The sequence below is a fragment of the Pelodiscus sinensis genome, chromosome 6, assembly GCF_049634645.1.
Source record: "Pelodiscus sinensis isolate JC-2024 chromosome 6, ASM4963464v1, whole genome shotgun sequence".
In the NCBI taxonomy this organism is placed as follows: Eukaryota; Metazoa; Chordata; order Testudines; family Trionychidae; genus Pelodiscus; species Pelodiscus sinensis.
In genome coordinates, this window is record NC_134716.1 from 62,630,790 (window position 1) to 62,657,444 (window position 26,655).

Below are 26,655 nucleotides of genomic sequence, written 5' to 3' on the forward strand. Positions count from 1 at the left end.
CTGGCTCCCAAGGCAGCACAGAGGAGAAAGAAACAAGATGATTCAAATTCAGAGAGGATGAAGAATAGGATCTTGGACCGGAGGAGTCCATTGGGACAAAGAGTTTATGGGAAAGAGACCGGGAGATGATGCAGGGAGACAGAACTGTCTGAGCAACAGGATTGGGTCTAGGATCCTACAAGATTTGGGACAAGAGAGGCATAAGAAGAGACAGTGGAGGGGACTGAGACTGAGCAAAGAACAGGAGGAGCAGGAGTCTGGGACTAGCTGGGCAAGGAAATTAGAACCAGGGACTGGGGGAGGGGAAGAGAGATTGGATGTGGGACCCCAGAGGATGAGACTGGGACGGCTGGACAAGGAACCTGAGGATTAAGAGCTGGGAGGAGGAGGAACTGGGATGTGGAACCAGCTAGGAGAAATACCGGGACTCTAACTCAGAGCCTAGAAGCAAAGACTGGGAAGGTCGAAAAGACCAAGTATCAGAACAGCCAGGCAACCAGCTGTAAACTGAGCAGGAGCAGAGGCACAGGCTGAAGCAGGCTGTCAAAACTACCAGATGACAGGAAGCATCTCCAGCAACACAGTGACACTGAGCAGACTGGAGTGGTTTCATTAGAAGCCCATACCCCTGCCTTGTGGTCACCTGGTTACGCTCTGGCTTATGGCTTGGATGGGCCCACAGGACTCAGAGGAACAGGGGGTGGAGAGAAATCGCAGAGCCAGAGACAGGCTGGAGGTGAGGAGGGGAAAGAAGAGTTCAGCCTTGGGGAAATAATGGCAGAATAACCCAAGATTCCTAAAACTCACCATTCCTTTGCTATCGGAAATATCTGAGCAACCTTATGGCAAAAAAGAATTACACTGCCCCCTAGGTGCTGTTCCACACTGAGGCTACGTCTAGACTGCATCCCTCTGTCGAAAAAGAGCGACTAGATTACATTATGCCAGACTGCCAGATGCTCTGTCGAAAAAAGAAGGCACCTGGAAGTGCTTCTGGCAGGACATGGAGGCAGCCTTTATTTCCAGGTGCTGCTGCCTGCCCTTTGCAGAGACACGTGCTTAAAGGGATCCCCCTGGACAGGCGCTGCTCTGCTCCTGATTCTGACTTGCCTACCTCCTAGAGGGAAAGCAAAGCTGCTGCAGTGCTTGCTCTAGTCGCCCTGCTTCCACGGACACCACAGCAGTTTATTTTTCCTGCTTTTCACCTTTTATTTGGCCATGCAGCCTGAGCTGCCCCTGGGCAGGCAATGGCCCCACACTGCAATACTGCAGCTTCTCCTGCATCTGCATGACTCTGTCATGAATCTCCTGCCCCCTATGAACCTGGACCACACCGAGGAGACCCTCCTCCAGGATGCAGGAGCTCTGCCCTTGCACCCAAACCTTTTTGGGGACAGGCAAATTTGGAGGCACGAGACAAGTTCAGACTGGTGGGACTGGCTCATCATGCAGCTCTGGGATGACGACCACTGGCTCTGCAACTTCTGGATGCAGAAAGCCACATTCCTGGAGCTGTGTGCCTGGCTCGCTCCTGCTCTGGAACACCAGGACACTCACCTGCAGACCTCTATCCCCCTGCAGAAGCGGGTCACAATCACTCTGTGGAAGCTGGCCACCCCTTACAGCTACCACTCCATGGGACACTAGTTTGGCGTGGGGAGGTCTACCATCAGGGCTGTCTAGATGGAGGTAAGTCACTTTCGGGGAACAGGCCCTGCTGAGTGGGGCGGGGGGTGAGAAAGGGGGACTGCCAGGCAAGGGGGTGTGGGGGATGGAGTAGCACTTGGAGGCCGTTCCTCGGCCACCCCTGCACTGATGTGGGGGAGGGGGGCATCCTAACAAGGGGATGGGTGGGTTGGGGGGGAGGGTTCTCCTCCCAAGCCCTTAGGTAACCTGTCTAACTCCCTGGTTTCTATCTGTCTATTTGTCTAGTGTTGCAGGTGGCGAGGGCCATCAATCCGGAGCTGCTGAAGAGTCTTGTCCATCTCAGGGACCAGGACAACATCCTTGCCGGGTTTGCCACCCTTGGATTCCCAAACTGCAGAGGAGCCCTCGATGGGACACACATCGCAATCTGCGCACCGTCCCCTCGAGCAGCCCAATTTATAAACCGGAAGGGCTACTATTCAATGGTGCTGCAGGCCCTGGTTGACCACCAGGGATACTTTATGGACATTTGTGTTGGGTGATTGGGGTGGGCACATGATGCCTACATATTCAGGAACTCCTACCTGTACCGCAGGTTGCAGGCAGGAATGTTTTTCCCCAAGCAGCACCTTGCACTCAGGGACGTGCAGATGCTGGTGTGCATAGTGGCCAACGTAGCCTACCCCCGATGCCATGGCTCATGAAGCCCTACACCAGCCACCTGGATGCGAGCAAGGAGCTTTTCAACACGCATCTTAGCCAGGCTCACATCCAGGTGGAATGCACCTTTAGACATTTGAAAGGGAGGTTCCGTTGCCTCCTCACATGGCTGGAGATGGGCAAATGCAACATACCGGAGATGGATGCACCTTCCATAACCTGGTGGAGAGGAAAGGGGAGGCCTTTATGCTGGGGTGGGGGACAGGTGCTGATGACAAGGAGAGGCCATTTCAGCAGCCCCAGAGGCCTGCCATCTGCCAGGCTCACCAGGCTGGTGTCCAAATCCGAGAGGCCCTGAGGGAGAAATTCTCAGAAGGAGCCCACTGACTCTCCCCAGGGCCTCCTCCATGGGGGGTTTGGCCTGGCCCACCCCTACCTGTCCCTCTACTACCCTCACCCTCTTCCCATAAAGAATACACACACACACGGGTTTCTTTGTACACAGACATTAGTTTTTTATTTGAAACACTATCAGTAAAGAAAATGTGCTAAATGTATAAAAAAATTCTCTGTGTACTGTTCAAATGTTTATAGACAACATAAATCTTTCACTCAAAAATAAAGATTTTGTTATATAACTGAAATGACCTTTATCTGGGGTGGTAGGGGACTGAAAACCTGGGGGGGGGGGGGCGGGGGACTCAAGCAGGCCGCTGCTTCCCTGATTGCAGTGTCCTGCCACCTTCCTGCGTCCTGGCATCACCACGGCCTTGGGATCGGGTGAACAAGACCTAGCCCTGGCCTGGGCAGGTGGGGTGGGGGGACAGCTGTTCGGCCTGTGAGGGCTTGGGAGCAGGAGGGGCTGGGGGGGATGGAGGAGTTGGGGGAGCTGGGACCTGGCGTGCAGGAGGAGTGGTGTCCGTGACAGGGACAGGCAAGCCGAGGACCTCCCGCATTGTGGCACAGATGTCAGTGCGCTGCTGGACCAGCTCATCCAGCAGCCTGGTGCCCCACTCGGCCTCTGCCTCCATCCTCTGCTGGAGGGTCCTGTTCAGGTCCTGCAGGGCCACTACGTGCTCCCTCAGCAGGTCCATGTAGACCCGCCAGTGCCTGCGGGTGCCACGGGTCCGGGATGGTGGTGGGCAGGTGTGGTGCTCCCCTGTTGGGTAGAGGTTTCAGGTGTGGAGGGAAAGAGGAGGAGACAATCACTGTCTGTGTGCACCCCTGCTATCCCAAGTGCATGCTGTGGCTGTCAGGGGCTCTCCTTTTGACAGGAGACTCAGGGGTATTACACGTGACACCGTGTGTGAGTTGGGCAGCAGCCTGAAAGCCTCACGGGGCCCCACAGTGGCAATGGGGCTAGCTGACCCCCCACACTGCCAACTTTCCCATGTGTGGTGACCACTCAAAGTACTCACCTGATGTTCCCTCCCGGATATCTGCGGATGCCTGGGAGGCATCTGGGGTTTGGGTCCCTGCTGCCTCCTCCTCCTCCTGATGCAGCTCTCCCACCTCTCCTGCCTGGTCTTCCTCCCTCAGGAGTGGTCGGTTCACGATATGGTGGGGTAACCCGGACTCCACCATATGCAGTGGAGTCTGGGCTTCCCCACTGCCCTGGATCTGCTCCAACTCTTGGTAGTAAGGGCAGGTCTTGGGGGCTGCCCCGAAGTGGGAGTTCTGGTCCCGGGCCCCGACATATCCCTGCCACAGCTCCTTTACCTTGGCCCTCACTTGTGCCACGGTGCGGGGGTGATGCCTTTTGGTGGCCAGTCACTGGGCCAGGTGCTCATAAATGTCCGCATTACTGTGGCGTGTTTGCAGGGCCTGCAGGGCTTCTTTCTGGGACCAGAGCTCAGGAGGTTTTGGATTTCTGTCACTGACCAGGCTGGTGCTTGCCTTTTGCTGCCCCTGGGTGGGTCCTTGTCTCTGTCCTGAGAAGGGCCAGGGGGACCTTGAGGCTAGGACATGGCTGCCGGACAGCAAGGCCTGTCTGGATGCCGGTGCCTTTAAGAGGCTGCAGCCAGGAACTACAGTGGTGCCGTACATGTAAAGGCTAGCTTTCCACCTGGGCTTCTTCCTGGAGGCCTTTTTTGTTGGCAGAACTGGCTCCCTGCATCCACACACAGATCTCTGTTGACAAAGGTGTTTTTCCTCATAAAACGAGGTTTATCGCTGTCAACAATACTGCCGCGTTATGTCGACTTACTGTTGACGGAATGCTGCGATACAGTAGACGCAGGTATAGTTTTCTCGACAAAAGGCCACTTTTCTAGACACACCCTGAGGATGATACCCACTACTGCCACCTGTTACTCTCTTACCTCAGGTGGCAGAGGTATCTGTGGTGGATCTAAATGTTCTAACTTTGCAGATGATCCGTGTGAGTAGGAGTGTGTTTCCACAGGGTGCACAACTGTTTTTCAATTTGCTTTCTTCAAAACATATGAAATCATAATAAAAATATTGAAAGATGGTTAAAGTTTCTAAGTAAAGCATTCATAAGTACATAAAGGCCAAAAATAAGATGGTCAGTGCAATATTAATTGAGTCTCTCTGTGTGTCTGTATTATGATACCATCTTTGAATACATGATCACATAGAATGCTATTAGTTTTCTTTCCTTGGAACCCCTGCTACATTCAATGCGTAGGATGGACTTGCTCTGGGGACAAATCAGGATTGTGCAGTGAAGGAAGCTACCCAGCTTCATTTGTTGCAGAAGTTGGAAGGAGGGTATTGAATGATACACTCAAGAAGGGACCAATTACAAATAAAAAACTGACAATAGAAAAAAATATAGATAGCAATCAATATAAATTAGAAGCAATGAAGTGTCGAAAAAATCAATAAAAGGAGCAAAAGATATCAGGGAAAAATCCATTGCAACCAATGGTAAGGACAAATAAAGAGGAGTTCTTCTAAAAGCACAAAAGGCAGGTGTGTTCCTATTGGCTACGTCTATACTGGCCCCTCTTCGGAAGGGGCATGCTAATTTTGAACTTGGGAATAGGGAAATCCGCGGGGGATTTAAATATCCCCCGCGGGATTTAAATAAACATGGCCGCCGCTTTTTTTCCGGCTTGGGGAAAAGCTGGAAAAAAGCATCTAGACTGGCGCGATCCTCCGGAATAAAGCCCTTTTCCGGAGGATCTCTTATTCCTACTTTGAAGAGATCCTCCGGAAAAGGGCTTTATTCCGGAGGATTGTGCCAGTCTAGACGCTTTTTTCCAGCTTTTCCCCAAGCCGGAAAAAAAGCGGCGGCCATGTTTATTTAAATCCCGCGGGGGATATTTAAATTCCCCGCGGATTTCCCTATTCCCAAGTTCAAAATTAGCATGCCCCTGCTGAAGAAGGGGCCAGTGTAGACGTAGCCACCATGTATTTGGAAAGAAGCAGGATGATGTACTTGTATCATATGAAAATGATGTAGTACTAAGGGGATTTTAAACAACATTTATTGTGGGCAAAAATTTTAAAATCAGTACACCCAGGTAACCTACATCCAAGTTGAAAGAGTTGAATGAGGAGATAGCTGCCCTCTGATCAAAATTTTTAATGGATCTTAAAATTCCAAAAGACAGGAAAAGTATGATTGTTTTGCCAATATTCAAAACAGTAAGCAGGATGATTTAGGACATCATAGGCCAGTTAGTCTAATATCAATCATGGGTAGAATAATGGAAAAGTTGACAGAGGATTCATTTACTAAAGAATAGGAATATAATTAATGCCAGTCAACATGGATTTATGGAAAATTGGTCTGGTCAAATAAACCTGATTTCATTTTTGATGCTATTACAAGTTTGGTCGATAAGGCAAGTGTGTAGACATTACATACTTAGACTTCTATAAGGTGTTTGACTCAGAACCACATTATGTTCTCGTTAAAAATAAGCACTATACAATATCAATAAAACAGCTGTTAAAACTGGCTAACTTACATATGTCAAAAAGTAGTTGTCATCAGCATCACCTGGGGGTGATTTCAGTGAGGTTCCCCATGGATTGATACTACTTCTATGACTGTGCAACATTTTTATCAGTGATCTGAAAGTAAGTATAAGCAAACTGCAACATTTTGGTAAAATAGGCCTATTCAAACAAAATGTGTTTTAATGTAGACAATGGCAAAGTCATGTGCATCTATTAACAAAGAATTCATGCCATGACTACAGAATGGGAGCTTTGTCCTGGAAAGCAGTGACTCTGAAAAGGATTTGGGGGTCATAATAGAGAAACAAAGTGTCCATTAATCTCTGTCTCAGTTTTCCATCAATTAAATGGGGATAATAGTAATTCCCCCCCCCCCCCCCCAACACACAATTCCCAGAGACATTGTGAAGATAAATTCATTAATATGCATGAAACACACAGATACTCCACTGTCAAATGCCATCGGAATGTCCATGAGAAAATTAAAAATTCTATATTCAGAACAGTATGTAATTTTGTATCAACCTTTGCCAGTGATTATTTAAATTTCTTGAGCCAATAAAATCTGTTTACAAATTATCTGGAAGTTTTAACTTTCATATCTGTGAGGCTATGGTGAAACTTTACATCAGGGGAGAGGAACCTATTTTGGGTCGGGTGCCGCTGACTCACAGAAAAATCACTTGGGGCTGCACACAAGTGAGAAGCATAAATAAGTAAATAAATAAACTGAGAAGAAGAAAGACACTCCACACATTCCCCTAACACACCTGGGGGTGCTCCACCTCTGCAGAGGGAGGGGGGATGAGAGTTCCCCTGCTGCAGGATCCCCAATGCTACAGGGGAGCCCTGAACCTGAGGGGCCAAATCCAGGCAAGCTAGGGGCTACATCCAGCCCCCAGGCCTTAGGTTCCCCATCCCTGCTTTACATAGTAAGAAATCCAGCCATCCAGGAGAATTTTATCTTTACGTAGCTTGTGTACATATCTAATCCTGTATAGGCAGTTTAAGCTCATTGATTTTTCCCAGTTATTACATAAATGTTAGCTTGTTAAAAATGTTATTTAATCTAATACTTATTGGATTATTAAATGATGAATTTGTAGGTACATTAACACTTACTTTCTCATCCAAATATACTCTAATTTTAATGCTTCTATTTCAGCACCTTATTGTTTTGAAAAAAGCAAATCAGAACATACAGCATCATATCTTGCACCAGGTCTCCAGAGCTATCCCGTCTACTTCTAGCTTCCACCCACAGCCCCAGACGATGTCATATGTTCCTGGACAGGAAAAAATTGCAGAGGAATTAACTCACCTTGTTTCGAGTACCTCTCCACATCTGATCTTGATCCCCTTCCCATTTTTCAAAGGGGACGATCAGTTGCACTTGTGGATTTTTTAACTTCACTGTTTAAGGCACTGACCCTTTTCTAAAGCATCTGCCTTTTACTGGTGTGTCAGCTTTTCATGGCTCAGCTGTCCTATCTACAGAGCACTTTTACTTGCAGTGTTCATGTGAAGTGTGTATGATTGGCAATAAATATAGCTTTACAACCTTTCTGTAAACAACAGCATAGCATCTCTAACCTCTTCCCACATTGTGACGAGCACAGCAGAGCTGAGATCACTCAGCCTTCCCTTCCTTTGCTGATTTACATCTCTTCTATAAAAGTATTTTCACCTCATTTATTGTGGTTAATTATGTGTGTGTGTGTTAATAATGAACACCCCAGGATTCTTTCCAAGCACCACAGAAAACGTAATGTCTGTAGAGAAACTATTTCAGATTTCAGAAGACTTTCTACCCACCCCTTCGTTCACCAGGAAAACAATCTTGAGAAGACATTGTGCCTGTGCCTGGATACACATTTCCACGGCGCACGGCTTTGAACACACAAAAGGGATGTCTAGACAGTGATATATCTGAAAAGTGCAAAAGAAAATGAGATTTACCAACCATCTGGGTACCACAGAAACTTCTCCACTCTTCTTCTCCCCCCACTTCTCTTATGCCAAAGCCATGTACATTCTGGCTTATCAATCAACACAGACCATAATCAGTGATTCACTCTCCTTTGGTCTCTGTTAAAGTACAGCAAACCAAGGCCATATCGCCAGCTGATCCTAATCAAATTGCAGCCTGATCTCTTCTGCTGTGGCTTTTGTCATTATTCCTTTCTTTTTCTCTCACATCAGCTGTCTTGTGCTTTATCAGCTCTTACAGGCGTAAGCAGCAAGATGACAGGAATGCAAGGTTTCAAAATCAAATATTAAAAGACATCATGTAAGAGACTGTGACACATGACCATTTTTCTTAGCAACAACACAATGCCCTTTTTACATATCTTCCTTTGCTCAGCCCGCCAAAAGATTTTTGCTGGATACTCTCTCCCTCCCTCCCCCTTTTTTAGGATTTTTAGTTTATAATAACTAAAGCAACTGCCCTTTACAATTACTTTTCTTCCTTACTTGACTACAAAATGGCATCATGCAGCTGCAGAGGGAGAGATAGGAAAACAAAATGAAAGATCTAGTAATAAGTGCCCACAGTTTCCTGACCGTCATAATTTTCACTTTCCCAGTTGATTCAATTCAACAGCTGAAAGTGAAATCTGAGAGGAATAAGTAAGTTCTTTCTTAACGGTTCTAGTGAGACTTAACTGCATTAGGGAACATCCTAGTTACAGGCACAGTGGGCTTATTTAATATAAGTAACAAGCAACACAAAAACATGGGGAAAATAATGAAGCTCTAGTGTCCCTTCTTGCCTCTTAGTTTGTTATAGCCTTGATGTGATAAAAACCTTGTGTGTGAATTAAATACATAATCTTATTATAAGAAATAACATCTGGATTTCCTTGTTCATAGGCCCCAGAGGGTTAATTTGTTTGCTTTTGTTCAGAAATGGAAGGCAGACCTGCCTTTGAAAAGGCATCTGGAAAATTATCTTAGATAGCTACAGAACTAACAACACAGAGTAATCACAGAAAAATCCATGTTTCCGAGACCTCAGTGCATGTGGGTATCTCTGTCTGCTAACAAACAGTGACAGGCTGTAAATGGACTTGGCTTGAGACCTATCTCAAGTATAGTTCCTTCACATCTGTCAGGTTTTACTCTTGAGTCCTTGTCATCTTACATTGTGTACATAGCCCCAGAGTAGTAAAGACATGTCCTGGGGAACAAGACAGTTCAACGGAGGAGCTTGAAAACAACCTACTATTTTTGAAGATGCAAATCCTTATGTATTTCTAATGCAAAGGTATCCACTACAGACACAAAATCAGAATTCCAAAAACATGGCTGCAAGTGCTAAGATACTAGTTCTGATGTTAGAGGCCTATATATAGGGAGCAATAAAGAATCTAACTGTGATACCATCTGGAGTAGCTCACAACTGCAGAGCACATTGTCAACAGACACCCCAAACTGGTGGCATGTTCTGTAATTAGATCGCATTAAGCCACTGATAAATGTGAATTCCAGGATTACTATACCAAAGGTACCTGCAGAGAATATTGGGCATCATGTGGCAGGACAGACAGACCAATGTTAGTGTCCTTGCAGAAGTCAATTCCTGCAGCATTGAGGCACTAATAGTCCACAGGAAGCTACGATAGTCTGGTCATATGGTCAGGATGCCTGACACACCATTGCCTAAACAGATTTTCTATGCTCAGCTGAGGACTAGGATGAGGTCTCATGGCTGGCAGAGGAAGTGCTACAGAGACATTCTTAAGAACACCTCAGTAAAGTGCGACTTTGACACTGACACCTGGGAGAAGCAGGTGGAGGATTGGGTAACCGGAAGACCACCATTAAGAATGGTGCCTGATGAAGATAGAGACCTCATCTGCAGCCAAGATGCGCAAAAGCATCCGTGCCAATCTAGACACACTTTTGCGGAAATACTTTTAACGGAAAAACTTTTCCATTAAAAGCATTTCTGCAAAATCGTGCCAGTCTAGACGCAGCCTTAGTATTTATGAAGCTTAATTACTAAAACCACAAACGGCTTTGATCTGAATACCACATGTGAATTGACCTGTGAATTGATCTCACTCTGAGATCACCTCATCTGCCAACCTCATACCAACTGAAAAAAAAATATTGCTGTTTTTAAAATCATGCATTCTGCTAGTATATCATTTGAAGGTATCAAAAGATGCAGAGGAAAATTAGTTACTGTTCATAAAAGCATCAGATTAATCAAATGGAAAAAAAATAATGCATGTGTTTAGGTGGATGTAATTACAGGAATATGTAAATATCCCTTTAAATCATTTGTGTGCCTCCTAGTGCCAATCATTGTGGGATTTTTTAGAAAATGCCAGTCACCAGTACATGAGCAGTACACTTGTTCCTAGATCTTTTAGGTTTGTGCATACTTAGTAAACATGGTTATATGGGACTCAGCTGGGGTTTCTTTACATTAATATGTTTCATAAGAGCAACACACACAACAGTGGCCCTACACAAACACATTTCTTTGTGTTCCCAGGTTGCTTGGCTTTGCAGCAGTAGCAGAGTGGATGCAAACTCTATTCCTGTGGTTGTATTGATGTCATTGGTGCTATTTTGGTAGTAATAAGCAATAGAAAGAAACAAGCACATTAATTTTAAGATCTACTAGAAACCAGGGGATGGAGTGTGCTCTGAGATTGGAGGGAGGGGGGCACAGAGCAGAGTAGCAATATTAGCCAAATGGAAAATTGATAACACTTACAAAGTATGGTCTCATTTTGATTTTCAGTATCACCAAAATAGAGTTTTAAACATTTTGGCAAGTCTTTTTTTTTAATTAAGGCTATAAAAATCTGTCTTGTCTCTTTGCTGCAGTGAGTCATCACAAAATCAATTCAAAAAATGCCTTTCAAGTTGAATGTGTGCCCTCACTAGTTCTGGCCCTTTGAACCCCTTTCATGTGTTGTTAAGGCTGGGAAAGCAGCAGACATAGCGTATGACTTTTAGTGAAAAAAACCCAAAAGCTATCCCCAAGACTATTCAAGAAACTGGTCCGGCATTTTTAGATCAATGCAAAGAAATTTCAGGGCTTACAGCAATTCTGCAGTAGGAAGTACAGTCTAGAGAACAAACAGGAAGAATAGTTAATATATCCCTGAGGCAGTCTCAGAAAGGGAAGAAGGAAAAGAGGTGTTCTAACAACTGATTTCTGGTGACTCATTTTTATTATACCATGATTTCTGTTTTATGTTGATAGTGGTCTTGATACAGTGTCATGTTACCTAACACAATAATAACCATCCTAAACTAATTTCAAGATGTGGGATTTTTTTATTCATACAGGGCACCAGACAATATAATTATGGCTATACTATCTGCTGCAACACGCTAATTAAAATATAAGTATCCTATCCTTACATACCAAAAAAAAAAAAGACCTAAGCCTTACTTTTCTATTGTGGAAATGTCACTAAATGGGCATATTTCTGAGCAGGAACCCAGCACACACATTTTATTCAGCTGCACTGAATCCAGAGCTCAAACTCTTAATGGGCTTTGAAGAGATGTAATCTGATAGTGAATTCTCAGCACTGCATATTCCTATTGAATGCATGTCCAGGGAACACATGTGAGAAATTCAGTTACTGTCTCTATTGTAGATGTGTTGAACTACCCCCACTAAATGCAGTAAATTGCAAGACTGCATAACTGTCATTTCATAGGTCAGAATGATGCCCCGATTCCACTTTTATTGTATATTGCTTTCTTTAATTTTTTTTGCTATTACTTGCTTCTCCTAATACTGGTTTGTGTCAGAATGGACATTTAAGTGGACAGCTGTTTCCAGCAGGCAGAGAAACCAAACCAACACAAAACAAAATAATAACAAAACCGCAAACCCAGTTAAACACAGACAATTTGTGACTAGAAAGGTACAATCAACTATATACTCTGATTTTTTCCCAGATATTATCTTCTTTTTTAGATAACTTTGTTGAAAAGGAGTTATAGAGCTCTGATGACTCTTGGCATTATAAAGCCATTCAATTTATTTCAAATAATTTCCTGAGGCATGTAGACCTCCATCATTTCCTTCAGCAGATCTCCACTGGCATGTATTTTATTGTCAAGGTACGTGAAGTGACTCACGTCTTAAATTCCTTTGCCTTCTAATTAAATGCTTGAGTGTGAAGCTGATTAAACACACACAAAGATACATATATAAAAACACATCCTGTAGTACAAGGCTGGCAGTATGATGTATGTTACTGTTACAACTTTTCTTCGTCTGAATTATATTGACAAGTTTCTAAAGAGATCAGACCATTTCCCAAGGTACAGTCTGGACTGTTCAAGAGCTGTTCCTCTCCCCTTTGGTGCCTTTTCCACTGCTCTGCTATGAGGGTATCCACTCCCAGTCTGTTCACATATAGACTCTGGCATGCAAAACCACAGCCACCCTTATGAGATTAGAGTGCTTATCAGTCACTCCTGGATTATATTGATGAGTGACACCAGCAAATTCCCAATCCTAGATTTGTCCCCAAAAATGCAATCTTGCACTGCCTAGAACCCCCAAGGACAATACAAGCTTTTAGAAAGTTCATCATTTCATTAATAGAAAGTAATAGGTATGTTGTTGATGAGTGCCAACTGTCTTATCCTGATGCTGGGGCTACCATCTCTTTGCCTGGCTGATGACTATGCTATCATATGGCTGGGCGCACTGCATACTCAGAGATACACACAAACTCCTTCTCTCAAATGCAAGTTTCAAAACATTTCAATCCAATATTGGAAAAGACAAAACAATACAACACACATATTAATATAGGGAGATTTTAACTGATAACTAGTAATAAGAAATAAAACTCAGAATTGGTTACAAATCACTTACAAAGGTAACATGCAAATACCTAATGACTAACTTAACAAAATAAATTAATTCAGAGCAAAAGGTTTTTCTCACCATGTTTACAGCAGTCTGCCCGAATTTCTCAGCAGGGACTTCTGTCCCAGATCAATGGTGATTCTTTTGTCTTTCAAATGTTGATGATGATTTGAGTAGAGATGAGGGAAAAGGTGATTTTTGTCATCACAGTCATCTTCTGCTGAGGTTCAGGTGACAGCAAGTCTGTCTGCCAAGATGTAAATTTTTCACTCACACACTTCCTCCAAATGCCAAAGAATAGCCATTTACTGACGTAATATTCCATTTAATTATGCTAACTCCTGCCAAAGGCACCAGTTTTACTTTTGTCTTTAAGGAACTTGTCTGTGTCTGCATTTCTAAACTTGCAACATGTCTCACCAATGTCATACAATATGATCTTATAACTTTACATACAATGTTTACACATGCACACCTTTTACAAGGACAATATTTATCAGCAAATTGTGAGTTTCCAAATGATACCGCACAAGGAATACTTTGTACAAAATTTATCACAGTTTTGTAAAAGTGGCAAACATCAAGGTACAATCTGTCATAGTAGAAATCATGTACCTGTGATGCCAGCAGCTGCCATTTTATGAGGCAGACTTGATGGATCATGTTGTAATGGAGATATACGCAGTATTCTCACGGAAATTCTACTTTTGTTCTTTTCTGCTTTTTCTCGTCGTCCAAAATTCATATAATGTAGACAAAACGTGGAGGAATACAAGGGCTAGTGGGTAAGTACTGTAATTCTCCAGGAAGGATACATATGCAGTTTCACATAAAATCTATCACTATATCCACCAACAATCCCCTAATATTTTGGAGGAAATATATAAATAGGTAAGCAATCATATCATATGTCATGATAAATCAGTGGACCCAATATTTTTCACCAATACTGACAGTTGGTCTGCACATTAAAATTACTCCAGAATAATGTAAAATACAGATGTAAAATGGATTAAATATTCCTGATTAGCGATCTGGGTGGACACTATAATTCTGGAATAAGAATGCCTCTTTCCAAATTAGTTTAACCCACTGGATGAAAATTGGGATAGGATAAACTGTGAATGTAAAGAATAAATCATACATGGATAGTATATGGAGAAAGTACATTGTAGGGATCAGTTCAGACAAAACAATCAAGCCAATCCCAAAACATAATGCAACATACAGCAAATATGTGGTGATGTGAAAATGTATATAAAGAAAGGGGTTTTGTTTTTTTTTAATTTGGGATGTGTGGCAGATATCTTATACCACCCCCTACAGTTGCGCATGACCAATTCAAGCTTAGTTTCATCATATGCAAGTAAAGAAACTTGAGTGATGAGTATGGAGTTAAAGTGATTTTTTGCATTCCAAAAAACTAAAGTGTTCTTCCAGAACTGGACTCCATGCGCTTCTCCAGGGGGATGGCAGGCCGCAAGTGGGTGTCCTGGTGTTGCAAGGCAGGGGCAAGCCAGACACAGAGCTCCTGGAAGGTGGACTTCTGCATCCGGAAGTTTCGGAGCCACTGGTCGTCATCCCACTGCTGCATAACAAGCCGGTCCCACCAGCCAGAACTGATGTCCAGCCTCCAAACTCACCTCTCCAGGAATAAGTTTGGGGGCAAGGGCAATAGGGCTGCAGCCTGAGTGAGGGGCTCAAAGCTGGGCTCTGAATCCAGCTCTGCCACAAACATCATGATGCTCTCATGCAGATGCCGCAGAACATCCAGCATCACAGTGTGGGGCCATTGCCTGCCCAGGAGCAGCTCTGGCTCCAGGGCCAAAAACACAGTGCAAAGCACAAAAACAAACCTGAAAATAAACTGCTGTGGTGTCCGAGGAAGCAGGGCAACCAGAGCAGGAATGGCAGCAGCTTTGCTTTCCCTCTAGGAGGTAGGCAAGCCAGAAGGAGGAGCAGAGCAACGGCTGTCCAGGAGGATCCTTTTAAGCACACGTCTCTGCAAAGAGCATGCAGCAGCACCTGGAATTTAAGGCTGCCCCTGTGACCTGCCAGAAGCACTTCTGGGTGCCTTCTTTTGTCGACAGAGTGTCTGGCAGTCTGGATGCTTTTTTTCAACAAAGGCTTTGTTGACAGTATCTGTCAACAAAGCCTCTGTCAAAAAAAGCCTATAGTCTAGACGTACCCTAAAAGTCTTAAGAAAATTATTTTCTGCCCATATACATTTCACTGTGTAATTTGACCTAGATACAATGTTTTTCTCTTCTTGTCCTAAACAGGTGCATAGCTCTTAGGTGTACTATTAAGAAATTGCTATATACAACCCCAGAAAAGGCTACACAGTCATGTTTGGTAAGTGATTCTTGGTACTGTGAATTTTATTTATAAAATATTTTGAGAATCCTCAGGATGAAAGGCACAATATATATGTATAGAGTGCCACATATATGCACGGCACATTATGGGTAAAAATAAAAAGACAAAGCCGCTATTTGAGTTCAGATAGGATATGACATGACAAGAGAAGGTGAAGGCCAGTTCAGGATGCACAGGGAACTGGAGGTTGAAACTGCCTGAAACTTGATCTTCCGTTATATATGTGATATTATCTCACTTATCTGTAGAGCCTGAAAGGCTCCTCTCTGCAATTCTGAACAGAGCAGCTGGAGAACTTAACAGTCTTTGTAAGTGCTCTCCAGCTACAGTATCCCCAATGGAATATTATTGCTATGAAGCAGCCATTCTTTGTTTGAGGTTCCAAACATTACAGATGTGTCATTTGTGGCCAAAAGTCAAGGTAGCCTGTGTCCACAGATATTAGGTTCTCGAGTGGAGAAAAATGCACACTGGTGCATTCTGTATGAGTGATGTGCACAAAGCTTTTATTCTAAAATAAAGGAGGTTTGGGTCATAAATAATGTCATTAGCTGATCCAGCATTGTTCAACAGTTTCCTCTTTCCGGAATGCTGTGCCGACAGTAAGTCTACCACTGTCACTGTAATCAGAGAACTGACCTGTCAGTTAAATACTTTAGCTTTAAATGTGACACTTTCCTGTTTAAAAGCCATTTGGATCTGGAGAGAGCAGGATAGAGTGAAGTAAGGTGATGGAGAGAGGCAGGTTTGGAGGCTGTTTGGTATGTTTGTGTTTTTTGCAGAAAGGGAAACATTCCAGGTTTCATGAATCCAGTAAATTTGTTTATTTGTTGATTGTTGATCAAATGCCATTTTATTCCTTATGTTCCAATTCCTCATACTCATTAGGTCAGTAATTGTTAATTTGTCATACAGCATAACAGGTAATGATTGCTAAACAAGATAATGGAAGTGAAATAGAATTGATTAAGTGTTTAATCATAGACAGTTTGACTTATTAATATATTTGCATTGTAATCACATTCACATTAGGCTCTGAAGAAGAAAAATAAGAGTTAAGGAGGTCTGAGCAAATTACAAGCAAGGCTGTTCTCAACCACCTACACTTGATGGATGTGAAGGAGTGAAATGTATTTAATCCTTGTTTAAATTCTAATTTCCATTTCCAAGTCCTTAGGAACATTTTGGCGATGGTTATTTAAAATCATCACTTATACGATGACTTTCCCTTTTAAAGACTCCCAAATAGGGTATATTTTGAGTAAGAAACAAGCCTGTAGTGGGTCATCCGTGGGTGTATTTGTCAGCCGACGGTCAGGGCAGTGTGTGCGTGTGTGTTACACCCAAGTCTTCAACTGCTGAGACACAAAGTCTAGTTGCAGTGGGCAGCCTAGGAGGCTGGAGGGCGCCCCGAAAAATAGTTTAACGTCTGTGACTTTACTGCTAGGACCGGGGTCCCGTCGCAGAGGGCAGCCAACAGGCTCTCAGACGCCCCGAGTTTATAGGAAGAGCTTATTACACCTTAGATTTCAGCTGCTAGAATTCGTAATTCCTTCGCAGCGGGTAGCCTTGGGGAAGACTGAAAGGTGCCCCAGTGGATTTTGCCACCTGGGTGTGACGCAAATCCAAATGCCCAAGCTCTCCCTATATCTGTCCCTAATGACCGGCTGAAGTTCTTTTAAATTGTGCTTGGTTCTGTTATAGCAACTGAAGGAGTCAGGTTAAAGCTTAAACAGTTACTAGTTTATTGTTACAGGGTAAACTTAGTTGTTAAATGCTACTGCTGTGTTACAGATAACACAGCCACTACAAAGGACAGGACAGAAATTACACTAAGAAGTCACTTACAGGTACCATGAAACCCTTTTGGTTCTCTGAGCTCTTATTAAATGCATGCAAAATAGACACACAGCAGGTATATATTCTCACCCCTGCGTTCCAGACTTGGCGTGGCCAGCGTCTTTCTCTCAATCCCTTGGGAAGAAGTAGGGCGAGGTTGGGCATCCCACAGACTTCGGGAGACAATCAATACCTGCCAGCAGGTATAGATGATTGGAGCTCAAATGGGGTGGGCTGCTGAACCTCTTTTTATACCCCTTGGGTCATGTAGGCTTCTTCCTGGTCTCAAGTGGCCAATTAGGAAAAATGGCTTTGAACACCAAGTTTCCCACGCAGGGTGCAAAGCATAATTTACACCTGGGAAAATGCAGACAATGGGCACCTCTGGTATGTGATGGGCGAAGATTCCTCTCCTGGGACAGTGCAGGCGTGTCAATTACTGGTACTAGCCATCAGGGCGACAGGAGGCCCCGGGTCGTCAGCTAGTCCATTTACTGTCTGGTTTCTGTTTATGGTAGAGTCATGGACAGGCAGCACACCTGCGTTCCCAGGGCATCAAAGGCTGACTGCCTTTCTCTTGCTCTCTGGAGGGGGGGGAACAAGATGGGGTTCGTGGAAAAACAAGATGGGGTTTGTGTCTGGCTACAGTATTCGATGTTAAGATTGAGTTAGAATGGATGGTTTGAGTTCTTTGAATTAATATTTTCCAACTATCCTAAAGTTAGAAAGAAATCAGTTGTTTGATCCTACAGTCCTATCTCAGCAAAACTCACAATGAAATTCTTGGTCATTTTCCTTGAACGTGGACTCCAAAATGAGGTAATTTATTAGAGGCACAATAGCGCCTCTGTAGATGGGTTAAGGCTCACTTTTTCCACTCAAAGCAGGAGTTCAATCTCCTTATAGTATATGAACATTAATTAATCTTTCCCAAATTTGCAACATATAATATGAAGGTTAAAAACTGAATTTCCTGATTATTTTCAAGTATTTCTGTTAATTAATTTAAGATAAAAGAAACTGAAAATAGGTCCTTTAAGGTGGATTTTTTCTAAGTATTTCCTTTTTGTCAAATCCCTCTGATTCTGAGGTGAAAGTAAACTGGATTGCCCCAATATACCCCATCTGGCTGGGGAACTTGGCTGCAGTGAGAGGGGATGTGTGCTCCCAGCCTGGCTCTCAGGGCTTCCTGCAGGCTGTCACACTAAGCAGTAGGCAGCGAGGAATGTGGAAGGAGCTGGTTGGGGGTGCGCCCTCCTCACCAGTCTGGGATTGCCCAAGCCCTGAGCTCCCTCCCATCCTCCTGAAATGTTGCCCTCGCCTCCCTACCCACCCTAGCCCTCTACCCTGACTCTTGCACCCCCACATCCTCCCTGCTCGGAGCCCCCCATACACCCAGTATCCTGTCCTGATGCCTGACCCCCACATTTCCCAACCCTACTCCCTGCAACCCCATGCTCCCAGCCTCCTGCCCTGACCCTCCAAACCATTGCTCCCTGCTCTGAGCCCTTCCTAACTTCCCAACCCTGACTTCTACACCCCCACATAACCCCAACCCCTCCTACTCTCTTCCCTGAGTCGCTACCTGGAGTTGGGGCTATGAAACAACAAGTTACTTTCACCCCTGCTCTGACTGGCTTGTTACCAGTCACACTTTCAGAGGATTTAATTTTTCACAGAGTATTTCGAAGAGTTTCCTTCCCACACTCCCATTTGGCACTCCAGGCTCCAACTGTGTGATGTGGGGAAGGTCTCAGAGCTTTAGCTCTGTGGGCACACAGGGTTCAGGGTTTCTGCCTCACAGGTTTGAAAATAGAACAGCTCTGGCTGAATTTAAGCCCTGTGTTTGCATATACTTAATACTCACTGAAAACCAGGAGCTCAATGTAAACCTGATGAAAACAGGCTAGAAAAGATGGAGTCCATACTGAAGCATGGAGCTTTGTCAGTCTCTATGGGTACGTCTAGACTACAGGCTTTTGTTGACAGAGGCTTTGTCGACAGATACTGTCGACAAAGTCTCTGTCAACAAAGAGCGTCTAGACTGCATTACGCAGATCGAAAAAGCAATCCGCTTTGTCGACAAAGAGCATCCAGAATACCGGATGCTCTGTCGACAAAAGAAAGCACCTGGAAGCGCTTCTGGCAGGGCATGGGGGCAGCATGTACTTCCTGGTGCTGCTGCCTGCCCTTTGCAGAGACGCATGCTTAAGGGGACTCCCTTGAACAGCTGTTGCTCTGCTTCTGAAGCTGCCTTGCTTACCTCCTACAGGGATAGCAAAGGTTTTGCAGTGCTTGCTGTGACTACCCTGCTTCCTGGGACACCACAGCAGTCTGGGGTTTGTTTTTTTGGAGATTTTTCTGATTTAGATCCCTTTTTTGCCATGGAGCCAGAGCTGCCCCTGGGCAGGTGATGGCCCCACTCCATATTGCTTCAAATGCTGCTGCAACTCCATGAGACCTTCATGCTGCTAATGCCCAGTCCGGATTCTGAACCCAGCCTGGAGCCCCTCCTGCAGGATGCAGCAGCACTGTTCTTGCCACTGAACTTTTTCCATGAGAGGTGATTTTGGAGGCTGGAGACAAGTACAGACTGGTGGCACTGTCCTGTACAGTGGGATGACCAGGTTGGCTCCGAAACTTCAGGATGCAGAAGTCCACCTTCCAGGAGTGCTGTACCTGGCTCACCCCCACCCTGCAATGACAGGACACCCACCTGCACCCTGCGATCCCATTGGAGAAGAGGGTAGCTATTGCCTTCTGGAAGCTGGCCACTCCTGACAGCTACCAGTCAGTGGGAATCCAGTTTGGTGCGGGGAGATCTACTGTTGGCGCAGTGTTGATGGAGATAAGTCCCTCTGGGGGGATGCAGTCCATAAGGGGTAGGGGGAATCTAACAAGAAGGGGCACGGGGGGGGGGCAATGGAAGGGAGGTGGTTGAGGGCTCCTGGCCTCACTCCACCCTACTGCTGGGAGCAATCGCCGGGGGGGGGAGGGGGGAGAGGGAGAGAGGAAGGGAATCCTGGGGTCTTGGGGGGGAGGGAGAGAGGGGAACCTCCCAAGGACTTGGGCAACCCCTCTAACTTCCTATTCCATGTGTTTGTATGTGTCTATTTCTGCAGGTGGTAAGGGCCATCAACTTACCAGAGCCCCATACACCATTATGGATGGTTTCACTGGGCTGGAGAGCAAAGGAGAGGCCTTTCTCCCAGGCTGGGGGGCAATGGCTGAAGTGAAGGGGAGGCAGTTTGCACAGCCTCTGACAGCTGCTGTTCACCAAGCCCATCAGGCGGGGGTCCGCATCCAGGAGGCTCTGCGTGAGCGCTTCTTAGCTGGAGCCCAATGACTCCCCAAGGTCTCCCCAATGGAGCCTTTGGGCCTGGGGCCCCCCATCCCTAAACCTTTCCTCCCACAAGCCATCCCTGGACCAGCCTCCAGGCTGTTAAGACACACACACCATGTTAAATCTCAAAAATATGTTTATTAACAATTAACGTTCAAATAAATAACTTTGAATAAAAAATAGAAATGTTCAACATGTAATAAAAAATAAACCCTTTTGTAAACTCTTCAACTGTTTTTAAAACTGGGGGAGGAAGGAGGGGTGTCAACCTGGAGGAGGGAGGGAAGGAGGAAGGGCAGGCAGCTTACGGATGATGGCGGTATCGCCTGGGCCACAAACCTTTGCCACCTCGGGTCCGTGGACCCTGCTGTCCTCGGGATCGAGTCAGGGCTGTGCCAGTGGAGGGTGAGGGGAGCTGCAGATGGCTCTGCCCTAGCGGCGAGGGGGCGGGGCAGGGCTGGAAGGGTGACAGGGGCTGAGGGAGAGAAAGGGGTGGCAATGGCTGAGGGAGAGGAAGGGGGGCAGAGGAGGCTAGAGCCGGATGAGCGGAAGGAGTCCCCAGGGGGAGAGGACCTGACACTGCCAGAGCCTCTTGGACAGTGGCACACATAATGCTTCACTGGGGGAGGAAATCCTCCAGGAGACGATTGTGCCAGCGAGCCTCCTCCCTTGCCCTTTCTGCCATGGTGTCCTCCATTCTCTCCATGGCCTCAACATGCCTCCTCAGGAGGTCATTGTAGACCCACCAATGCCAGTGGGTGCCATGGGACCAGGAGGGTGGTGGTACGGGTGTTGCCTCGTGGTCAGCAACAGCAGGTCCAGCTGTGGAGGAGAAGACGGAGAACTGATCAGTGTCAGGAATTCACACACTGTCCCTGCTTGAGCTCAATGAATCAGTCCTTACAGCAAGGGATGGGAATGTTGTTACTGCAAGGCCATGTCTGGCCCTGCCAGCTGCCCCAGCCTCACAGGGGCCCTGTTGTGGCTAGGGCAACATTCGCCCCTACTCCTTAGGGAAGTGCGCAGCCACAGTGGGTCACAAGACATAGGACAGGGGCCTGGAGCACCTTGGATCCCAGGGCCTCCACCCACATAACCACTGCCTGCCCACTTGCTTGCACATGCACAGAGAGATGCAAGCTGTCCAGGAAGACCAAGACATGTGCGAATTGCTCTGCATCCTCTCTGCTCCCACCTCCCCCCTTCTGTGTCTGTGACCCTGACTGCACTCACCTGATGTTCCTTCACCAGCATCAGAGGATGCCTGCGAGGCCTCCTGGGTCTGGGGGACAGGCTGCAGTGTCAGGGTCACCGCAGTTTCAGTGGTGTCCTCCTCCTCCTCGTCTTCTCCTGGAACCTGCTTCTCTGTGTCCAGTATCCCCTCCTGGCAGTGCTGCACCAGTGTGTGCAAGCCCATCTGCACTAGCACCAGGGCAGACAGCAGTTTCCGACCACCCAGGATGCGGTCGAGCTCCTGATAGTAGGCGCAGTGCATTGTTGCTGCACCTGAGGAGGAGCTGCACTCACGGGCCTTGGTGTAGCCCTGCCTGAGCTACTTTACTTTGGCCCAGACTGCTGCAATGTCCTGAGGTGGTGCCCTTTTTGTGCCAGCCCCAGAGCCATGCGTCCGTGTATGTCTGCATTTCTGCATGGGGTGTGCAGGGCCTGGAGCGCTTCCTCCTCCCCCCAAAGTTCAAGCAGGGTCAGGACCTCTGGCCCTGACCAGGCTGGAGCTCTCTTTTTTCCTTGAGAAGACACCTGTGATGGCTCCTTCAAAGGTCCTTGGGGGCCTCGGGGACCTTGGGCTTCGCACATGGCCACATAGAAGGGAGAGCTGAAAGCTGACAGTCTTGGTCTGTGGCCAGCTTTCTGTCAGAATGGCTACCCAGGGTGTCTGTGCCTTTAAAACATGGCTACAGACAGGAAAAATAGAGGTTTTCCCTGAAGATGGACTGTTCAGCAGGGGTTTTCCTTGGAGGTCTTTTTTTGTCAACAAAAAAAAAAAAAAACCCCGTGTCCACACTGACCTTTTGTCAACAGAACTCTGTCGACAAAGGCATTATTCCTTGTAAAATGAGGTTTACCGCTGTTGACAAAACTGCCGCATTCTGTTGACTTACTGTCAACAGAATGAGGCGGTAGTGTAGACGCAGGTATGGTTTTGTCGACAAAAGTGGACTTTTGTCGACAAAATCCTGTAGTCTAGACACATCTAAAGTGGCTAAAGCTTTAAATTCTGCATATTCAGAAGAATTTTCCATGTAAGATCAGAAGAGCGTAGCCAACTTCATCGAAGCAGATTCTGTCAGATCTATGAGAATGTGGTGGGATATAGGCAAAGATGGGAGGGTCTGGTAGGGGCAAAATTGATTTTAGATCATGTTGTACCAGGAGAATACTATTCATCTGAACCAAGAAAAATGGCTTGGGTTCTGTGTTGTGCATGGGCCTAGTTTCATGTGACTAAGGGAAGGTATCATTATTTTCAAGCCTGTTTTTCCATTTGTTGTGAAGTCGTACATTTTCCAGGACATAGACTAAAAGAACAGTAGAAGAGATTGACTATCTTCAGGCAGAATACACAAATAAATCAGAGTATTTTCTGTACAACTTATCTTGTATTTGTATTCTTTACTAAATGGTAGCAGCTCACAATGAGGTATTCCATAAATTCAGGAACTAGAACACAACTGTTTCTTCCCATCCCTAAAGCTCAATATAATTTCTATTTGTAAAATGCTAGCATTTGTGCTAAAAGATACTAAATGATTCATGATAAAAATAAAGACATAGTATAAATAATAAATCACATTGATTAGAATGATTTAGTTAATATTTATAAGACATTCCACCTCTTTCCATAATAGAAGCTCAGTAAAAGCAAGGAGAGTTCCAAAGTAGCCTTCAATTTGCTTTAGACTCTCACCTATTTGCAGCTGCTTCTGAAAAAAAAATACTTAAGAAGAGAGCCAGCAACTCAAATGACCCTAGCGTTCCTGTGCTTTGCAATGTGCTAAAGCTGCTAAGCTTTGTTTCTTTCTGTTTTAAAAGATGAATAATAGCATTACAATGGTAAAATATGCTGTCAAAATGATATGAGAGATTGTATGGGATTAGTCACTGTCCATAAACCAAGCTTGAGCTATTGAACTTTAATCTCAGCAAATATCAGGAACCTCTGCCCTTCCATGCAGTCCAGAATGAGGGGTGAGAAAATGCTCACAATCCAGTATCATAGAAGATTAGGATTGGAAGAGACCTCAGAAGATCATCTAGTCCAACCTTCTGCTCAAAGCAGGACCAACCCCAACTAAATCATCCAAGCCAGGGCTATGTCAAGCTGGGCCTTAAAAACTTCTAAGGATGTTTTTAAGATTCCACCACATCTCTAGGCAACCTATTCCAGGGCTTCCTCTTCCTCCTCATGAAATAGTTTTTCCTAATATGCAACTTAGACCTCCCCCACTGCAATTTGAGACCATTGCTCCTTGGTCTGTCACCTGTCACCACTGAGAATAGCCTAGCTCCATCCGCTATGGAACCTCCCTTCAGCTAGCTAAAGGTTGCTATCAAACCCCAGCCTCCAATCATTTGAATTGTTCTATGCTGGACACTCTCTAAGGGTATGTCTACACTACCACCCTAGTTCAAACTAGGGTGATAATGTAGGCAACCGGAGTTGCAAATGAAGCCTGGGATTTGAATTTCCCAGGCTTCATTTGCATAAAGCCGGGCGCCGCCATTTTTAAATGTCCACTAGTGCAGACTCCGTGCCACGTGGCAACACGCAGCACGGAGTCCGCACTAGCGGACATTTAAAAATGGCGGTGCCCGGCTTTATGCAAATGAAGCCCGGGAAATTCAAATCCCGGGCTTCATTTGCAACTCCAGTTGCCTACATTATCACCCTAGTTCGAACTAGGGTGGTAGTGTAGACATACCCTAATTTGTCCACATCTCTTCTGTGGTTGGGAGGAGTGGGGCAAAACTGGATGCAATACTCCAAACGTGGGGAATAATATTCCAAGCAGAGGAGAGGAATCACTTCCCGCTATCTGCTGGCAACACTCCTAATAATGTAGCCCAATATGCTGTTAACTTTTTGTCTACAAAGGCACACTCTTGCCTCATAACCAGCTTCTCATCCACTGAAATCCCCAGGTCCTTTTCTGAGAACTGCTGCTTAGATAGGCTGTAACAATGCATGGGAATCTTCCATCCTAAATTCAGCACTCTACACTTGTCCTTGTTGAACCTCATCAGATTTCTTGTGTCTACATTTTCCTTGGTGGACTTCCAATTTCTTTTGGCCCAATTTGGTCTAGACCATTCTGGACCCTGTCACTAGCCTTCATGTGCAAGAGCACACCCACACCTCAAAGCACATCGCAAAAGTGATGTGTTTTTGCACAAGAGAGTGTACACACTGCATGGACACTCTTGTGCAAGAAAGTTCTGATTACCATTCACAGAGAACTTGTGCTTTTTCCTTTTGCAGCATCCACACTTGCCTTTTTGCACAATAGCTGTAGTGCAAAAGGGAGTTATTCCTCATAGAAGGAGGTTTACCTACACCAGCAAAAGCCCGCTGTTCTGCCATTTTACTGCTGATTTACTTGCGCAAAAGCACATTTGAGGTGTGGACGCTCCAAAGTTTTTTGTGCAAAAACCTTGCAGTGTAGACATAGCCTAATAGAGCAGTCTCCATGAGTGACACTTGGTACCATCTCCAGCAAGCTCGGAAACCCCATTGCATACTGGTGGATGATGACCTTGTTTCTGTTATTTATGCCTTTGTCAATGCTCAGCTGGACAACCACAATGAAATATAGATGGATATGAAATCTTCAGCACCTAAGAAGCTCCAACCAGTACAAGACTGCAGTGCATCTCCTCTGCACCACTAGATATCACCAGCATATCAGACCAGTCATTTAGTATTTATGCTGACTTCCTATAAAGCATCAAATCAAGTTCAAACTCTCGGTGGTTCTTGTTAAGGTGCTCAGTGGCCCATGCTCAGAACGTGTGAAAGATTGACTAAAGCTCTGGGATGCAGGCTACAGTCATATAAAATGCTCATCAGGTACAATGGAACACTGTAGCACACAGAAGACGCTTGTCTGTGCAAGAGACAGAGCTTTTTTGGAGGCCAGTCCAAGACTGTGGAACAAAGAACTACCATTAGAAACTAAGAACTACCACAAACCTCTGCTCCTTCCATTCCTAGTGCAAGAAGCATTTATTTATTTCACCTTCTTTCTCCTGCATTAACCCAAAGCGGTAGATATATTTTAAAAAGCAAGAAATAACCTACCAAAATACTCCACACACTTCTCCCCCCTATGGGCAGGATGAGAGACCTGACAACATGTGATAGTTGTTAGTCATGTGACTAATTCACAGCTGGGAGGTGCTCCGATAGTACAGTGATAGCATGGTATATGACTTATGTAAAATAAAATAAATGTGAAAAATCATATCTTCTGTTCAGCGAGGTCAAATCTAAACGAAGCATCAACCTGCTCTCGCTAGTGCAGCTAATTAGCATCCCCAACAAACACTGACATATTGAAGAGCAGGATTTGTATTTGACAAAGGGAAGGTCAGTACTTTATACACTTATTTCTCATAGATTTGCTGAATCTTTCAAAACAGGGAGCAGTGCTGAATCCTGCCATGGGGGCAGGAGACTGGACTCGATGACCTCTTGCGGTCCCTTCCAGTCCTAGTATTCTATGATTCCTGCACTGAGCTGCAAGCTAGTGAAAGGGACAAATAGACTTTTATACTCCAACATGATAAGAGGGGAAGAGCAATGGGAAAGAAAGATAAAAGGATAGCAAATACAATAGACACAAAACAAACAGTGTTCCAGTTTCATAGAGAGGGAGAGTGGGAACTAAAGACATCATTCATTTTATTCCTAAATGTCAGTCATGCACACTGCTTTATAACGTGTTGCCTATTTACAACACGAACTCTACAGTGC

At 45.3% G+C, this 26,655-nt stretch overlaps 1 long non-coding RNA gene across 1 annotated transcript in view; it reads left to right on the forward strand.

The window, feature by feature from the left end:
• Positions 1 to 20,875, forward strand: part of LOC142829890 (uncharacterized) — a 90,736-nt gene extending 69,861 nt beyond the window's left edge. Inside the window, exons 2-3 of the long non-coding RNA XR_012904790.1 lie at positions 15,385 to 15,457; positions 20,443 to 20,875. This is a non-coding gene — a long non-coding RNA (uncharacterized LOC142829890). The remainder of the gene's footprint in view (positions 1 to 15,384; positions 15,458 to 20,442) is intronic.
• The last annotated feature ends 5,780 nt before the right edge of the window (positions 20,876 to 26,655 follow it).